The sequence below is a fragment of the Acipenser ruthenus genome, chromosome 1, assembly GCF_902713425.1.
Source record: "Acipenser ruthenus chromosome 1, fAciRut3.2 maternal haplotype, whole genome shotgun sequence".
NCBI classification, from domain to species: Eukaryota; Metazoa; Chordata; class Actinopteri; order Acipenseriformes; family Acipenseridae; genus Acipenser; species Acipenser ruthenus.
The window spans coordinates 52,119,172-52,135,590 of NC_081189.1; the positions used below are offsets into that span (position 1 = coordinate 52,119,172).

A 16,419-nucleotide genomic window follows, 5' to 3' on the forward strand; every position below is an offset into this window, starting at 1 on the left:
TCAGCTGGCAGACGCGTAGCTCTTCCATAGAGTACAATGCAGCCATCATACCGGAAGTAGTGTTATATTTTCTTTTTATGTAGTATTAGAAACAATGATTTTGGTTTTATAGTTTTGTGTGTATATATACCCATTTACACTTGTACACGGGGTATATGTACATACCTGTTTCTTTATAAATATGTATTTTATTATATTTCTTCACTGTTTGTAGTGCTGTATATTTTCAATTTAAATATGCTGTTTCTGCAATGCAAATGTTAGATATGATGTTCACAAATAAAACCTTTTAGTTGTATCTGATAGTATGTTGTTGATAGACAGTTGCTGAAGCTGACACCCTGGGATCCTTCAAGAAGCTGGTTGATGAGATTCTGGGATCAATAAGCTACTAACAACCAAACAAGCAAGATGGGTCGAATGGCCTCCTCTCGTTTGTAAATGTTCTTATGTTCTTATGTTCTTATGTCTTTCATTTTCATAATGAAGCAGTTTAAAAATGTATGGGTCAAAGTGACCCATGTTGCGGTTCTAGGTAGTTTGAAAATCCGGCAGTTCCAGTGCAGCAACAAGCCTACCTGGGGACAGGAAACTAGGATCTGGGTGAGACAGCAGCAGGAGGCGGACGCTTCCTTCCCGCAAGGATTGTGTATATAATTGTAAATAGTGGGGATCTGGACTGTAGGGAACTTATTGTGAACGTGTTGTGTTGTCATATGAAAACAAAATGACAAAACTTTATTGCACCTGAACCAGAGACTGTGTTTTTATTTACACACCACACACCACTCAGGGACACATACATTTTCATTAATACTGAATGTTCTGGCTTGAGCATTGTGGCAAGTGGTTAATAGAATAACAGACAGACAATTATATTCCAGGTGCAAAGGTTTGTTTTATTTCGTTTATGTCCAGTGCCTGATCGCAAAACAAACAGTATTACTTACTTTATAATCCCTGGGCTGGTCCTGAAATAATAGTCTACTTTATTGCATCCCCACATTAAACACAAAACACATACCCAGGTCCGTTGGTGCGTGAATTAGTGATTGTGGTACAAATACAGTTTATGGTGATACGAGTGCAGTGCTGTTCCAGGTTTGTGCTGGCCTCTGGCTACAGCTCTGGAATGTGTTAGCTGTCTAATAATAACAACCAACAATTAGACAAAAACAAACAAACACTCACAATACGTATATATATTCACAATACAGGTCCCTCTAGGTTCTTTTACCATTAACCAAAACGAAGGGACAGATTACGTAGCTTCGACCTCTACTTCACTCATGGTAAACAACTGCAGCCACTCCCCTAATCCGCGGCTGCCACATCATTTCCGTTCTGGGTCCATGAGTTAGTGTACCGAAGCTCCACCCCTTTTCTAAATGACCGACTTCCTTTTAACCCTCGGAACGAAGTGTCAGGTCAAGTAGTCCAGGGTACTCTGTTCCCTGTACTTAGCGCCCTCACAGGTCGGGAGGGAGATTTACCACCAAGAATCATTGTCTTTCTGTCACGTATCCCACTGCTCAGAGTGGAGCAGAAGGAACACTTGGCTAAACAACCTTTCCCATTACTCCCCACTCCCAGGAAAAATTATCCGCATTTTGGTGGTCTTTCCCTACACTATGTAGCATGTGGTACATAAAGGGCTGCAATGCCAGATACCACCCAGTTATCCGGGCATTGCTATCCTTCATTGAGCTTAACCACTTGAGTGGGACGTGGTCTGTGACAACATCAAATGAATGTCCCAGCAGGTAGTATCGTAAGGAGTGAGTAGCCCATTTAATGGCCAAATACTCCTTTTCGACTCCAGAGTAGTTGTGCTCCAGAGGGAGCATATTTTTACTGGTATACAATATCGGGTGTTCTACTCCGTCAACCTTTTGGGACAAGACCGCACCCAAACCCACATCCAATGCATCGGTGTGGAGGATGAATCTCTTGGTGAAATCTGGTGTTATGAGAGTGGGGGCCTGGCAGAGTCTTCGCTTAACCGTGTCAAACGCTCCCCTGACACTACTGACTATTTAATTAAATTTGGTACACTCTTTTTTGGTGAGGTCGACTAAAGGAGGCTGTGTGGTCCGGTGGTTAACGAAAAGGGCTTGTACCCAGGAGGTCACCGGTTCAAATCCTGACTCACTGTGTGACCTTGAGCAAGTCACTTAACCTCCTTGTGCTCCGTCTTTCAGGTGAGACGTTGTTGTAAGTGACTTTGCAGCTGATGCATAGTTCACACACCCTAGTCTCTGTAAGTCACCTTGGATAAAGGTGTCAGCTAAATAAACAAATAATAACAATATAATAATAATAAAAGGTTAACCACTGTGGCATACTCGGGGATAAAGCAGTGGTAATAACCGGCTAATCCCAGTATTATTATTATTATTATTTATTTCTTAGCAGACGCCCTTATCCAGGGCGACTTACAATTGTTACAAGATATCACATTATACATTATTTTTTACATACAATTACCCATTTATACAGTTGGGTTTTTACTGGAGCAATCTAGGTAAAGTACCTTGCTCAAGGGTACAACAGCAGTGTCCCCCACTGGGGATAGAACCCACAACCCTCCGGTCAAGAGTCCAGAGCCCTAACCACTACTCCACACTGCTGCCCTCACTTGAGTCTTTGTTTTGGGGATCGGCACGTCTACCAAAGCCTGGATTTTGGTGAGAAATCCTTCCATTCACCATTAAAAATCCCAAATATTGAGTTTCTGTTTTGGCAAACGCGCATTTTCCCAAGTTAGCTGTCAGCCAGGCTACCCTTAGAGACTGAAGGACGGCTGTAACCGTAGCCAAATGCTCTCGCCAGGTGGAGCTGTAAATAACCACGTCATCAATATATACTGCTGCATATTCATGATGTGGGCGTAAACCCTGGCCCATCGGTCTCTGAAAGGCAGCGGGCACACCATGTAGGTGGTTTTCTCTCTAGAACTGTAGGGTTAAGGGGATCTGCCAGTATCCCTTTGTCAAGTCCAGAGTAGAGATAAACTTTGCCTTTCCCAGTTTATCTAGAAGTTCGTCGAACCGAGGCATAGGGTATGCATCGAACTTCGCAATAGCGTTTACCTACTGGAAGTCTACACAGAAGCGGTTGGTGCCGTCTTTCTTGGCCACTATGACAATAGGACTGCACCACTCACTTCTGGAAGGTTCAATCACCCCAAGTTCGAGCATGTCCCTTACCTCTTTACGAACGCTACTTCGTCGACTTTCTGGGATCAGGTAAGGTCTCTCTCGTACCGTGACACCTGGTGGAGAGATAATGTCATATTCAACCAAGTTAGTTCCGCCGGGCAGGTCAGAAAAAATAACTCCTCAGTAAGCTTACGCAGCTCCCGTTGCTGATCTGGAATCAATTGTTCCCCCATTGAAATGATTTTAGTGCTAGGAGTCTCTGGACAGGGGCCTAAATCATCCTCTACATTGCCTGGGGCTATAAATAAGGCCTCCTTTGCCTGCCAGGGCTTTAATAAATTTACATGATAGATTTCATGTTCATTATGGCGATCGGGCTGTCTAATTTCATAATTCACCTTTACTATTGCCCGAATCACTTCATATGGCCCCTGCCATTTAGCACATAATTTCGATTCTGAGTAGGGAAGCAGCAGCATTACCTTGTCTTCTGGTCGAAAGGTATGAATTAGTGCATTTTTATTGTAATGCTGCTGTTGCCGGTGCTGAGCCGATTTGAGGTTGTCCTGGGCCAAACGACCGACCAAATCCAGGCGATCTCTTAGTAGGAACACATGCTGCACTACATTTTTGGACGAGCCTTTGTGCGCCTCCCACTAAACAGATCGCGGATGCCGCGAGGCTGTCGGCCGTACAAGAGCTTGAAGGGGGAGAACCCTGTCAAACTCTGCGGCAACTCTCTCACTGCAAAAAGGAGGTAGGGAAGAAGCGATGCTCAATGCTTTTGCTCTTGGTTTACAAAACGACTCAGCATCTGCTTTAGGGTCTGATTAACACTAGAACTACCAAGATTTCAGACTACATTGCAAATTAAACCTTTTTCTTATTTTTTTCAAAAAGAGCATGATTTCCATTACATGAGAGTAGATGTTAAAACTTTATGCTGATTTGAACTCGGCTCTCGCCCACATAAGCACCAACTAAGACGTAGCTTTACTGTAAACTAATGTGATCCATCTGTGTCTCCATCCATTTGCGTTTCCTTCCATATGATGATGTAGGTATCCTTCTGCCTGGTGTTGATAGCTGAAGTGTAATGCTGGCTCCAGGGATCAGCTTATTTTGCTTCCCTAGCACATCAGCACACACAACGGCTGCGATGCTGGCTTCGGGAATCAACCACAGTGCGGCCTCCCCAGTGCATCAGCATGACAACTGTCTGGATTGAGCTAAGTAGGGTACATCTCTGGGGTCTTCAAGTGGGCACCTTCCATCCTTGGTGTTTCGTCGACTAGCCCATGACACCTCCAAAGGGCTCGACGGTGATTCTGGCGTCCCAGCATCACCCCCCTGTCCCCCACTCAACTCAGCCCAGCTTACTTACCCGTACATCAGCGTTTCTTTCTTTCTATTGTGCTTGAGATCCCCAACCAGAATCAACCACATCCAGTTGCTGCTCCTCTCTGCTGCTTCAGATAAGTTCTTAACTGTGCAACGTAACTATTGGCCACTGAATTTGACGTCTCTGAGAAACTGGGTCGTAGAGTGTGCCACAAATCCTCGACAACCAACCTCCACTGGGTAAACCTCGCTAATCCGCTTCAGTGTCTAGTTGAGCATACCGCAGTTTCTTCCTCTCATACGCCTCATCTGCCAAAAGTCATTTCTTATCACAAGAGGTTTTTTTCTTCTGTTAAGACAAAATTTCTTCCCTGAAGATCCGTGGGCCAAGAAATTTTTTCTTGGTGAATTTCTCTTGCCTCAAGAAATGTATTCTCATCCCATGGTTATGTCAATTCAAGACAAAATTTACTTGAAACAAGAAGTTATTTCTTGTGTTAATTAATTGTTCTAATGAAACAAATTACCTGATTTCTTGAAACAAGAGATTGTTTTCTTCTCTCAAGAGAACAATTTCTTGAAACAAGGGTTTTTTCTGAAAAAGAATGCCCTCTTAACTCAAGAATGTATTCTTATTTTTAAAAGACTTTCTTAACTAAATGGAAAAGACTAAAATCAAAGTAAGATATTTATTAATATGGATAAAAGCAAAACAAAATAAACCAAAAATAACAACAATGGGGTATTGTATTAAATTTAAGTTTCCATTTATTGATCCATCAAAATAAACATTTTCGATGTTTTTAATAAATATAAACATAACTATTTTTTACTAATTTAAAATACACATTTTGTTTTAATAGCTTTAATAAATACAAACAAATCATGCAATATGCAAAACCTGCATAAATATTTTGTACCTTACATACAATTAAATTAAAACCTCATTTGTAAAAATACTAAAATACTTAACAATCTACATGCTAATATATTATAATCAAACTGATTTAACATATTTTTCTACTCTTTTAAACCCAATATAAAAATAATACATTTGAACATACAGTAAAAAACATGCAGTGAAACATGCAATTATGTTGGACAGATATGTTTTTGTGATGTCCATTAGCCATTGTCTGAAAATCTCTCTATGCGGGCTCTTACATTTGACAGATGGCCTTGTCTTTCGTTAGCGCCCTCGCCTTTGGATCAGGACGCATAACTCCAGTCGTGGTCACCTATCAAACGTTAAAGACTGCGTCAGAGGGCTGTATCGCTTAAGTATAATTATAATGATACTGTATAACCCCCCTTACCAGAAACTGCAACATGGACTTGTGAGCTTTTCCTTGAAATCTAAATAACTTTGAATTGACTTCTTGCATGAGGTCATGTCCTTGGTGTTTACCCTCTCATCTCCAAGGAATGCTGACTCCAACCACATCATTGCTGGTCCTACACACTCATGGTAGCAGACTGAAAATGTGTAGCTGGCACTAAGCAAAGTGAAAAATGCCTCTACCATTGAATTTAGTTCACAAAGGGGCTGCCCTTTAATTAAAACAAAACATTTTCTGTGTGATGGCACACCCAACAGCCAGACTTCCCTCTTTTTGCTTTTCTGCATGGCCTCTTCCTTTATTTCCAGGTCCTAAATAAATAAATAATAATTCACCATATTAAAACAACAACAAAACACAAGTTGGAAAGTGACGTGTTTTAAACTAATTTCAGCCTAAATCTATACTCTGTATAGGATGTGGGTCCTAAAATTTTAGTATTGCTCTAAGAACCTTAGGGACCAGTCTTCCATTCTGTGAAGCACTAACAGGTGCTGATGGTCTCTGGTGATTTCTTCTATATAAGACTCAAAACTTTTCAAATTACTTTTGTAGTTTACTTTTTGGAAGTGGTTTAATTGGATAAACAATTATTCTGCATTATGACACAATACTTTCTTCCACGTGTAATATAAGGAACCTGTATGTACATACGTCTACAAACTGCAGTAGCATCTCACTCTTTTTTAAGCCAGTTGGTGCAGATTTTCCTGCAGCAAAGAGATCTGGCAGGATCTGTAGAGCCTCACTTGTCTTCTTCTCTAAAGTGAAGAACAAAAATATCTTTATTGAAATAACCTAAGTTAATATTTTATATTTGGGGTGTACAGTATAAGATATGTCTTCTCATGCAGTTTGTGTGAGCAGACCGCAAAGTTAAATCATCTTAAGGCTTATTTTATGCAATAAGAGACGCAACATATTATCTATAGCCTTAATACTATTGAATCTATAATAGGACTAATAACAATACGTTTTAAATGTGGTATTAATTTTTCTCCAAGAATGTATAGTAATGTATATAGTAATGTATAGTATAGTAAAGTGTTTACTGCACTCACCAAGTGACCATGCAAGGCTAATGTTCAAAAGCTTTTTCTCTTCTCCGTACTTCAAGATAATGTTGACCTCAAGTTCCCATTTTGCTTTTAACCCTTCCAATGATTTTTGCAGATGTCTGCTCATCTCATCCTGCAACTGGAAGAATGCATATTGATGTTATTACATATTCTAACCATTTATTAAGTTAACCAGCTGTTATACATTTCCAAGTAACTCTTAAAAAAGCATTATTGCCTAAATATTGTTATGTCCCTATCTAGGGCACCTTACTGTTACAGTCACAAGATATATATTACAATAAGCATAGTACAATAAAAGCAAGTACAATATACAATACCTTTAGTCCTATAAGAGCAAATTTAACTAAAATCAAGTGCAAAATCCAGCACACGATACACAGTCAGAGTAGGAGTAGATTATATATATATATATATATATATATATATATATATATATATATATATACTATGTATCTTTTAAAATGCAATCTTGTTGTGTTTTCATACTTACATGATTAGGCTGATGAAAGCAGCTATACTTTTCCAATATGAGCCTAACATCTCCTTTGACAGTCTTTATAAAGTGTTTCCGTTCAGGAAAGTCAAGGTCAAGAAGTTGCTTAACAACCTCATAACGGGGACTTTTCCTTAACAGCTCATCTTTAAGCTTTTTCTGAAGCTGTGCTGCGGTTGTTTGTGTTACTGGTAAGACAAATACAGTTGCAAACAAAATATAATCAATAATATTAACATGCAACAACAGTATATGAAGAGTTAAAACACATCAATATCAGTACAAACTACTCTATATAAATTATGCAATAATTTTAATAATAGTTTGCTTAGGACATACAGTGCCTTGCGAAAGTATTCGGCCCCCTTGAACTTTGCGACCTTTTGCCACATTTCAGGCTTCAAACATAAAGATATGAAACTGTAATTTTTTGTGAAGAATCAACAACAACTGGGACACAATCATGAAGTGGAACGAAATTTATTGGATATTTCAAACTTTTTTAACAAATAAAAAACTGAAAAATTGGGCGTGCAAAATTATTCAGCCCCCTTAAGTTAATACTTTGTAGCGCCACCTTTTGCTGCGATTACAGCTGTAAGTCGCTTGGGGTATGTCTCTATCAGTTTTGCACATCGAGAGACTGAAATTTTTGCCCATTCCTCCTTGCAAAACAGCTCGAGCTCAGTGAGGTTGGATGGAGAGCATTTGTGAACAGCAGTTTTCAGTTCTTTCCACAGATTCTCGATTGGATTCAGGTCTGGACTTTGACTTGGCCATTCTAACACCTGGATATGTTTATTTGTGAACCATTCCATTGTAGATTTTGCTTTATGTTTTGGATCATTGTCTTGTTGGAAGACAAATCTCCGTCCCAGTCTCAGGTCTTTTGCAGACTCCATCAGGTTTTCTTCCAGAATGGTCCTGTATTTGGCTCCATCCATCTTCCCATCAATTTTAACCATCTTCCCTGTCCCTGCTGAAGAAAAGCAGGCCCAAACCATGATGCTGCCACCACCATGTTTGACAGTGGGGATGGTGTGTTCAGGGTGATGAGCTGTGTTGCTTTTACGCCAAACATAACGTTTTGCATTGTTGCCAAAAAGTTCGATTTTGGTTTCATCTGACCAGAGCACCTTCTTCCACATGTTTGGTGTGTCTCCCAGGTGGCTTGTGGCAAACTGTAAACGACACTTTTTATGGATATCTTTAAGAAATGGCTTTCTTCTTGCCACTCTTCCATAAAGGCCAGATTTGTGCAGTATACGACTGATTGTTGTCCTATGGACAGAGTCTCCCACCTCAGCTGTAGATCTCTGCAGTTCATCCAGAGTGATCATGGGCCTCTTGGCTGCATCTCTGATTAGTCTTCTCCTTGTATGAGCTGAAAGTTTAGAGGGACGGCCAGGTCTTGGTAGATTTGCAGTGGTCTGATACTCCTTCCATTTCAATATTATCGCTTGCACAGTGCTCCTTGGGATGTTTAAAGCTTGGGAAATCTTTTTGTATCCAAATCCGGCTTTAAACTTCTCCACAACAGTATCTCGGACCTGCCTGGTGTGTTCCTTGTTCTTCATGATGCTCTCTGCGCTTTAAACGGACCTCTGAGACTATCACAGTGCAGGTGCATTTATACGGAGACTTGATTACACACAGGTGGATTTTATTTATCATCATTAGTCATTTAGGTCAACATTGGATCATTCAGAGATCCTCACTGAACTTCTGGAGAGAGTTTGCTGCACTGAAAGTAAAGGGGCTGAATAATTTTGCACGCCCAATTTTTCAGTTTTTTATTTGTTAAAGTTTGAAATATCCAATAAATTTCGTTCCACTTCATGATTGTGTCCCACTTGTTGTTGATTCTTCACAAAAAATTACAGTTTCATATCTTTATGTTTGAAGCCTGAAATGTGGCAAAAGGTCGCAAAGTTCAAGGGGGCCGAATACTTTCGCAAGGCACTGTATATCCTAAGAACACTTGAGATGTTTTGAATAACCTTTGTATAGAAACATTATCTATGTTTACTATTGTAAGTCATGCTTTATACTACATGGTACCTTTACGGTTGTATTTCACAAATATATTTTATATTAAGCAATTTGTTCTTACATAAATTCAAGTGTATCATTTTCAATTGCTAGCCATTATAATTTTCGATTGCTGCAACAACATACAGCCTCTTATTTACCGTAATCTCCGTCATTTTCTTCTGTACTTTGTGGTTGTATTTTCACAGAAACATCTTCATGCAAAGTATGCTGTGTTTTCTAAATAAAAAAAATATATAAAAAGTGGAAAATGTAATTACATCATTGAGGTAAAGAAAAACAGTACAGATCATACATTGTTTTAATGTAGAATATTGTTTCAGAATCTCAAAAAAGAAAAGAAAATGCTACTTCCATCGTCACTCTAGATGTAAATTTCTACCATAAAAAATTGTGATATGTTTTTATCATTTTATTTGCAGTTAGAATGCTTTGTAAATCTTCATGTATGTATTTTTTTTATTTTCTTGGTGATACTCTTCAACCCTACCTTTGTTGAAGAATGTTCTACATATGTTTTCCTTTTCTGGCCTGGTTTAGCTGTTTGAGCCTTTTTGTTTTCATACCTCATGTTGTAGACCTTTCTTCGCATTTTATCCAAGACACTGTACTATTAAAATAATAATAATAATAATAATAATAATAATAATAATAATAATAATAATAACCCGTAGATGCAGCCTGCTCTCTAGCAAAACATTATAACAGCAACATGTTTAAAAGTGACTTGGCATGTTTTTGTAGTTTAAAAAATAAAAATAGAAAAATACTAACATCAAAATAACGTTCTTTACCATTCTTAACTTAGAGTTGACCATATTACTTAAATTACTTAAGAACTGTAAGCAGGCCCAACTATTTAAGTGGAGTTTGGAGGTTACAAGTCAGAAAATGTTACCACAGTTATACAGTCCTGTATAAAACACTTTTGAAGAAATTTCTGAATTAACATTTTTACGAGTAAGACCATGTTGGCAGATCAAAATGACCATAAATCATCTGAAGGCAAGGCAAAATACAACTGATTTAAACAAGGTGACAATACACTGTTTTACAAAACTTTAGGATATGTGGCATTAGCATAATTTAATTCCTTAAGAAAATGTTTTGAATTAAAAAATACTTGCATAGTTATTTCCATTTGCATCTTCTTTTTCGTCTGCAGTACATGGATATTTTTTCACAAAGCGCTTGGCCATTTCTTCAACGTCGTGTAATGATGGGGTATTCTTCAGATTGATGGCTCTTGCAATGTGAAACATGTTTGCAACTTGTTGCACACACCCATAAACAATGTCTTTTTCTCTTATTAGTTCCCTTTGCTTTCACACAGTCACACACACACACACACATATATACATATACATATAATACAATAGTGATTTGGTTTCTTTGTATTTTGCATTTGAAGGGACCCAAAGAAGTAGTTCTAGGGCACAGAATTGGACATAAGAAGAAAAACCACAAAAGGCAGATGACCATGGTGGATGACACATTCATTTACATTTCACTGTTGGACAGTTTAAAACAACTTTTATCTAGTAAGCCAATCTGCGACATGATTTTGTCCCCTCCACTATATGCTGATCCGTCTGTGCTTAGTAATATGTGTGATGGGCATATATTCAGATCTCATCCCCTTTTTGTGGAACATCAAACAGGTTTACAAATTTTGCTATATTATGATGAAGCTGAAGTTGACAATCCAATTGGAAATAAAGCTGGTAAGCACAAGCTCGGAATGTTTTATTACACTCTAGGAAACATTAATGTAAGATACAGATCTAAATTGGAGGCAATACGATTATTGGCTATTATAAAACCACAAGATAAAAAGAAATATGGCATTGACAGAGTTTTAAAAGAAATCCAAGCAAATCTGACAGAACTTTCAAATGGAGTTGAAATGCATGGTAGAGTTGTCCATGGTGCAGCTATTTCCTTTAGTGGAGATACGTTTGCTGCTCATGAAGTGGGTGGATTTAAGGAAGGAGTTGGCTTTGCATTTCAGAAATGCAGGCACTGTGAATGTACTTTTGATAGGATGCAAAACCACTTTATAGATTCTGATTTTGTTACATATTGCCGTGAAATGCATGAAGTTAGAATAGCTGAGATAGAACGTGCAGCAACAGATGATCTGAGAAATGTTTTGCGTACAGTATATGGCATCAATCGAAGAAGTGAATTAACAAATTTCCCTTATTTTAATGTTACATCAATGCTTCCTGAAGATATCATGCATGTTATTCTTGAGGGTGTCGCACAATATGAAGTAAAAGAATGTTTAAAGTTTTGGATACATAATGCTGCAAAATTTAGGTTAGATGAGTTTAATTTAAAAGTTAAACATTTTGATTATGGTTAAGCATGCATGAAAAGCAAACCACAAATGCTTCAATCAAATTGCTTAGAGAGTGAGGATAACAAGCTTAAACAAAATGCAGATGAAATGTGGACTTTACTGAAACATTTATTACTTATATTAAACAAGCTTTGTATTTCTGATGATCCACACTATACATTCATAAAGGAACTTGTGGAAATAACCCATATTGCTTTCAGTCCATGTGTGTGTGTCACAACATTAGCATGTCTTCGTGTGTTAATTAAAGAGCATCTTAAACATTTTAAACAGCTGTTCCCTCATCTAAGTATTATACCAAAACAACATTATCTTCTTCATATTCCAAAGCTGATATCTGAATTTGGTCCTCTAGTTCATGTTTGGTGTATGCGATTTGAAGGCAAACATTCTTACTTTAAACGTCTTGCAAAACAATAAAATCATATTAATATATGTAAATCTTTGGCAGAACGTAACCAGAAGAAAGAGCTGTGTGAAAGTCTTTCAAAACAGCACCCCTTATTTTCAAATGAAAGAGAAGTTGGTAGTTGCAAAGTGGTAAATGGCGAAGAAAGAAATTTGGCAGAAGAAAGAATGACAGCATTTAACATTGAAAACAGTGACACAATTTATACTGCTAATTGGGTTAAAATTAATGGGGTTAAGTATTGTTGTGAAAAGGCTATTGTAACTAGTGGCACGTCAACAGAATGTAATTTTATACCTTTGTTTGGAAAGATAAGCTATATTTGGATTACAAATTCACATATATATTTTGCATTACAGTTGTATGACACAGTTTCATTTGATGAAGAAAGGCAATGCTATGTTGTAGAGAATCCTGACCTTCCAAGTGGGTTTGAGGTTGTTTCTGCAAATCAGTTATTGGACCACAGCGTGTACAACATATGCTGTGTTAAAAATGAAATGCTAATTCCCATACATTACGATTTGATAGGCAAAATAACTGAATGGGCGTTAAAGTAAAACTGTGTTCCATTATGTTCCATTAGCATGTGTTGGTGTTACAGTATATCAGACATTTTTATGTATTTTTTAATTTACATACGTTTATTTCTTCCATGCAAGACAATGCAAACACTCTGTTTAAAAAAACTATAAAACTATAAAATGTCTTTATATAATCCAATGATAGAGTACGATATACCTTTAAATGTACCGATCGTCAAACAGTTGAAGTGCTTGGGGGTAGCATCTGGCCATCTCTGCGTTCTATTACAATAACATTTACCCATTCCCCTTTGTGTGAGCTGTGTCCCTAGGGTTTCATGGGCACCTTTCTACATGTGTTATGGGAGTGTCCTGAGGCTATATTTTGGAGCAGGTTTCTGCTACTTTTTCTACTATTCTTGATAGAGAAATCCCTTTCTCTCTCAGTGTTATTGTTAGATGATGACTCATCTATACAAAAGAAACAGATTTGTTCGGCAGGTCTCACGGCGGCCAAATGAATGGTGGCGCTCTGTTGGTAGCCTCCATATTCCTTTCCCTGGCCTCATTGGATAGGTGCCTTTCTTATACATGTGGAGCTCTCCAGATCCATGGTGCCAGGGAGGGGGCAAGGACAATGGCCGTAGACTCTGTTAAAACATTGATCTGATTTGTTTTGCTTTAAACATTTGTCTGCTTTAGGGGGATTTCTCACATTTATGTACCTTTAAACTTCTTATTTGTATGTTTTGCTCTGTGCACATGGCTATTTGTTGTGTTTTAAAAGTTAAAAATAAATGGTTTTTGAACCAGTGTTTATCTGTTTTTTTCTGTTTCACTTAACTAACTCACTAACTTAACTAAAATGCATTCCTTTAATTTTTAACGCCTCGACATTTGCACATAAAATTATTCAGTTTGATGTATAACCTGGAAATGAAGGTACTGTTTTCCAGCTTTATTTAATGTTAAGTTAAATGTTTCTTGTTGTAAGAAATGACTGCTGTAATTAAGTTCAGTTTCTTACAACAAGAAAAAAATGTGTTGACTGGCAAAAATAGGTATTTTTTTCTTGTTACAAGAGAATTCTTCTTCTTACAAGAATCTCAAGAAATCACTTTTGGTAGAATTCTTACACCAAGAGAAATCAAGATTTTTTTTATTGTGCAGTTGGTATAACTCAGCATTTTTTCTTGTTACAAGAGAATAATTCTTCTTACAAGAATCTCAAGAAATCACTTATGGCACTGTTAACTCTAGACAACAAGACAATATCTGGTCGAAGGTTAGTGGTGGCAATCTCAGGTGGAAAAATAAGCCGTTGATCAACATCTGCCAGCATTTTCCAGTCTCTAGCAACTTCCAGTTGTCCTGGGCGATGATTGGTTTTAACACCTTTTCTTGGTGGTTGCTCTCCTGGGCGGAGGAATGTTGTCTTTTGTGTGTAATGTTTTGATGGAACTGGTGGCAGCTTATTGGTCATTTACACTTGTCTTCCAATGCTAAGGCCAAACATCGCAGCACCTGGTCATGGTGCCAAATAAACCGTCTTTGGCTAAGAGCCACCTTATATCCTGTCAAAATGTGCCTTAATGTTGCAGGTGATGAACACAAAGGACATGAGGGATCCTCTCCTACCCAGAGGTTTAGGTTCTGTGGTGATGGGAGAACAGTATATGTTAATGTGACAGGATGAATGATGCAATGCAAAAGATTGATAATGTCCAAACGAATTCTTCCAAAACAAATATTTTAATAATCCACAAAACAGAAATATTCACAAAAATAATCCAAACTGGAAAATAATACACCCCGCTACCAGCGATGGTAGCGGGGTGTAGTATTACATAATGGTAGCAGGGGTGTATTATGCTCACCTCACCAACCCATACATTAACAATACAAGGCCCCTCCCAATCATTACCCCTGGACTTACCTGGTGCTGTCAGAACCAAATTGGAGGTCACGCCACACTCCATGGCCGCCGGACAATTCCGTGTCAGATGGCCGACCTCCTGGCACCGGTAACAAGTGGGGCGAAAGGGTGCCCACGGAGCCTGCGTGTCCTGTTGCCGGTTAGGCAGCGGGGAGGGGTACTCTGCTCTTACCCCACTGGGGGTCGCCCTCGCTCTCCACTGTGTTGGAGGGAGGCTGCCCATGGGGTGATGCTGCAGTGCTGGTCCGTGGGTAGTGGGGGTGAAGCGAGGTGGTGGTGGTGGTGCCGCCGCTTGCGGTTTGTTGGAGGCAGGAGCAGGTAGGGCAACCACTGGAGCGGCAGGTAGAGCATCCTCGAACCCTTCAGCCAATCTGACCGCTGCATCCAGCATGGTGGGACGGTGGTGACTGACCCAGTTTCTTGTGTCTGACCCCAGCACCTTCAGGAATTGCTCAATGGCAATGAGCTCAGTCACTTTCTCTGCACTATTGGTGCCAGGGCAAAGCCACCGGGTCACGTGGTCCGCCAGCTGTTGCACAACCACGCGGGGTCGCAGTCCTGGGGGTCGCTGGTATTCCCGGAACTGGCGACGGTGGGTTTCCTCCGTGATGTCAAGGGCATCTTCGTTGGATAAGGCTTGGTAGGCTGCCTGGGCCTCCCCAATCAAATTGGGCCCCAACTGGGTAGCCCACCAATCCCGAGACCACTGCGCTGCCATTGCCTGCCTCTCAAAGGCAACTAAATAGGCCTCGGGATCATCCTCCAGCGACATTTTTACCACCCTTATCTTCGGTAAGGGTGGCGTTGGTTCCGTCGCCGGGCCCCCCCCCCGATTGGCTTCCAGGAACATGGCATGCATCCGCTCCATCATGGTCGCCATTCCCTCCTGGTGTCTTCACTCCTGTGCCTGCAATATCGCTCCCAACGCGGCGGCGTCCATCCCGGATCCCACTTCTAAAACCAACTGTGACAGGATGAATGATGCGGTGCAAAAGATTGATAATGTCCAAACAAATTCTCCCAAAACAAATATTTTAATAATCCTCAAAACGGAAATATTCACAAAAATAATCCAAACTGGAAAATAATACACCCCGCTACCAGCGATGGTATCGGGGCAAAATAAAACAGGGTCCAGGTACAAAAATGACAAACAAAAAGACACTCCTTAACCACAATCCTCTGTGCATGAAACTGTGCTCTTTTCAAAGGGGACAGTGGTGTGTGCGCTGTGCTGTGTTGTGCTAGGCGATGAGGGGCGTGCTCTGGGGTTAATGCTGGCTCTGTAGTGACAGCCTCCCATCCTCCTGCTCCTCTACGAAAACACAAAAACAAACATGTAACAAAACAAACATATATCAGCTCTGGCCAGTCAATTATTGTCTCAGCGCAAGGGGAGGTACTGACGTAGCTGCTTCCCCTTTGTACCCAGAAAACTCCTCCCTGCAATCAACGCGTCGCCATGGTTTCTCCAATAGAGGGCTGCCCCGCAGCTGACTGTAATGGAGTCGTCCTGAGTACTTGCAACTACGTGCCCCTCCTAATATGGTCACCTTCCGGTTTCCACCTACCACCAAGGTGGCAGATCTAGGAGGCAGCATACCTTCCCCCTTACACAGCGCCCTTTCTGGTTGGGAGGGAGATTTACAGCATTGACCCTTTCTCTCTCTATCACAGTTGACCTAATGAGGAAACTGATTCTGCTCTGTTCCATTG

General features: G+C 39.7%; 1 long non-coding RNA gene across 1 annotated transcript; it reads right to left on the reverse strand.

Moving 5' to 3' along the window:
• Nucleotides 1–6,501: 6,501 nt before the first annotated feature.
• Nucleotides 6,502–7,734, reverse strand: LOC131737424 (uncharacterized). The gene is made up of 3 exons (XR_009329019.1): nucleotides 7,415–7,734; nucleotides 6,904–7,039; nucleotides 6,502–6,603 (listed from the first exon to the last, which is right to left on the reverse strand). It is a non-coding gene; the product is annotated as an uncharacterized LOC131737424 (long non-coding RNA).
• Nucleotides 7,735–16,419: the final 8,685 nt, after the last annotated feature.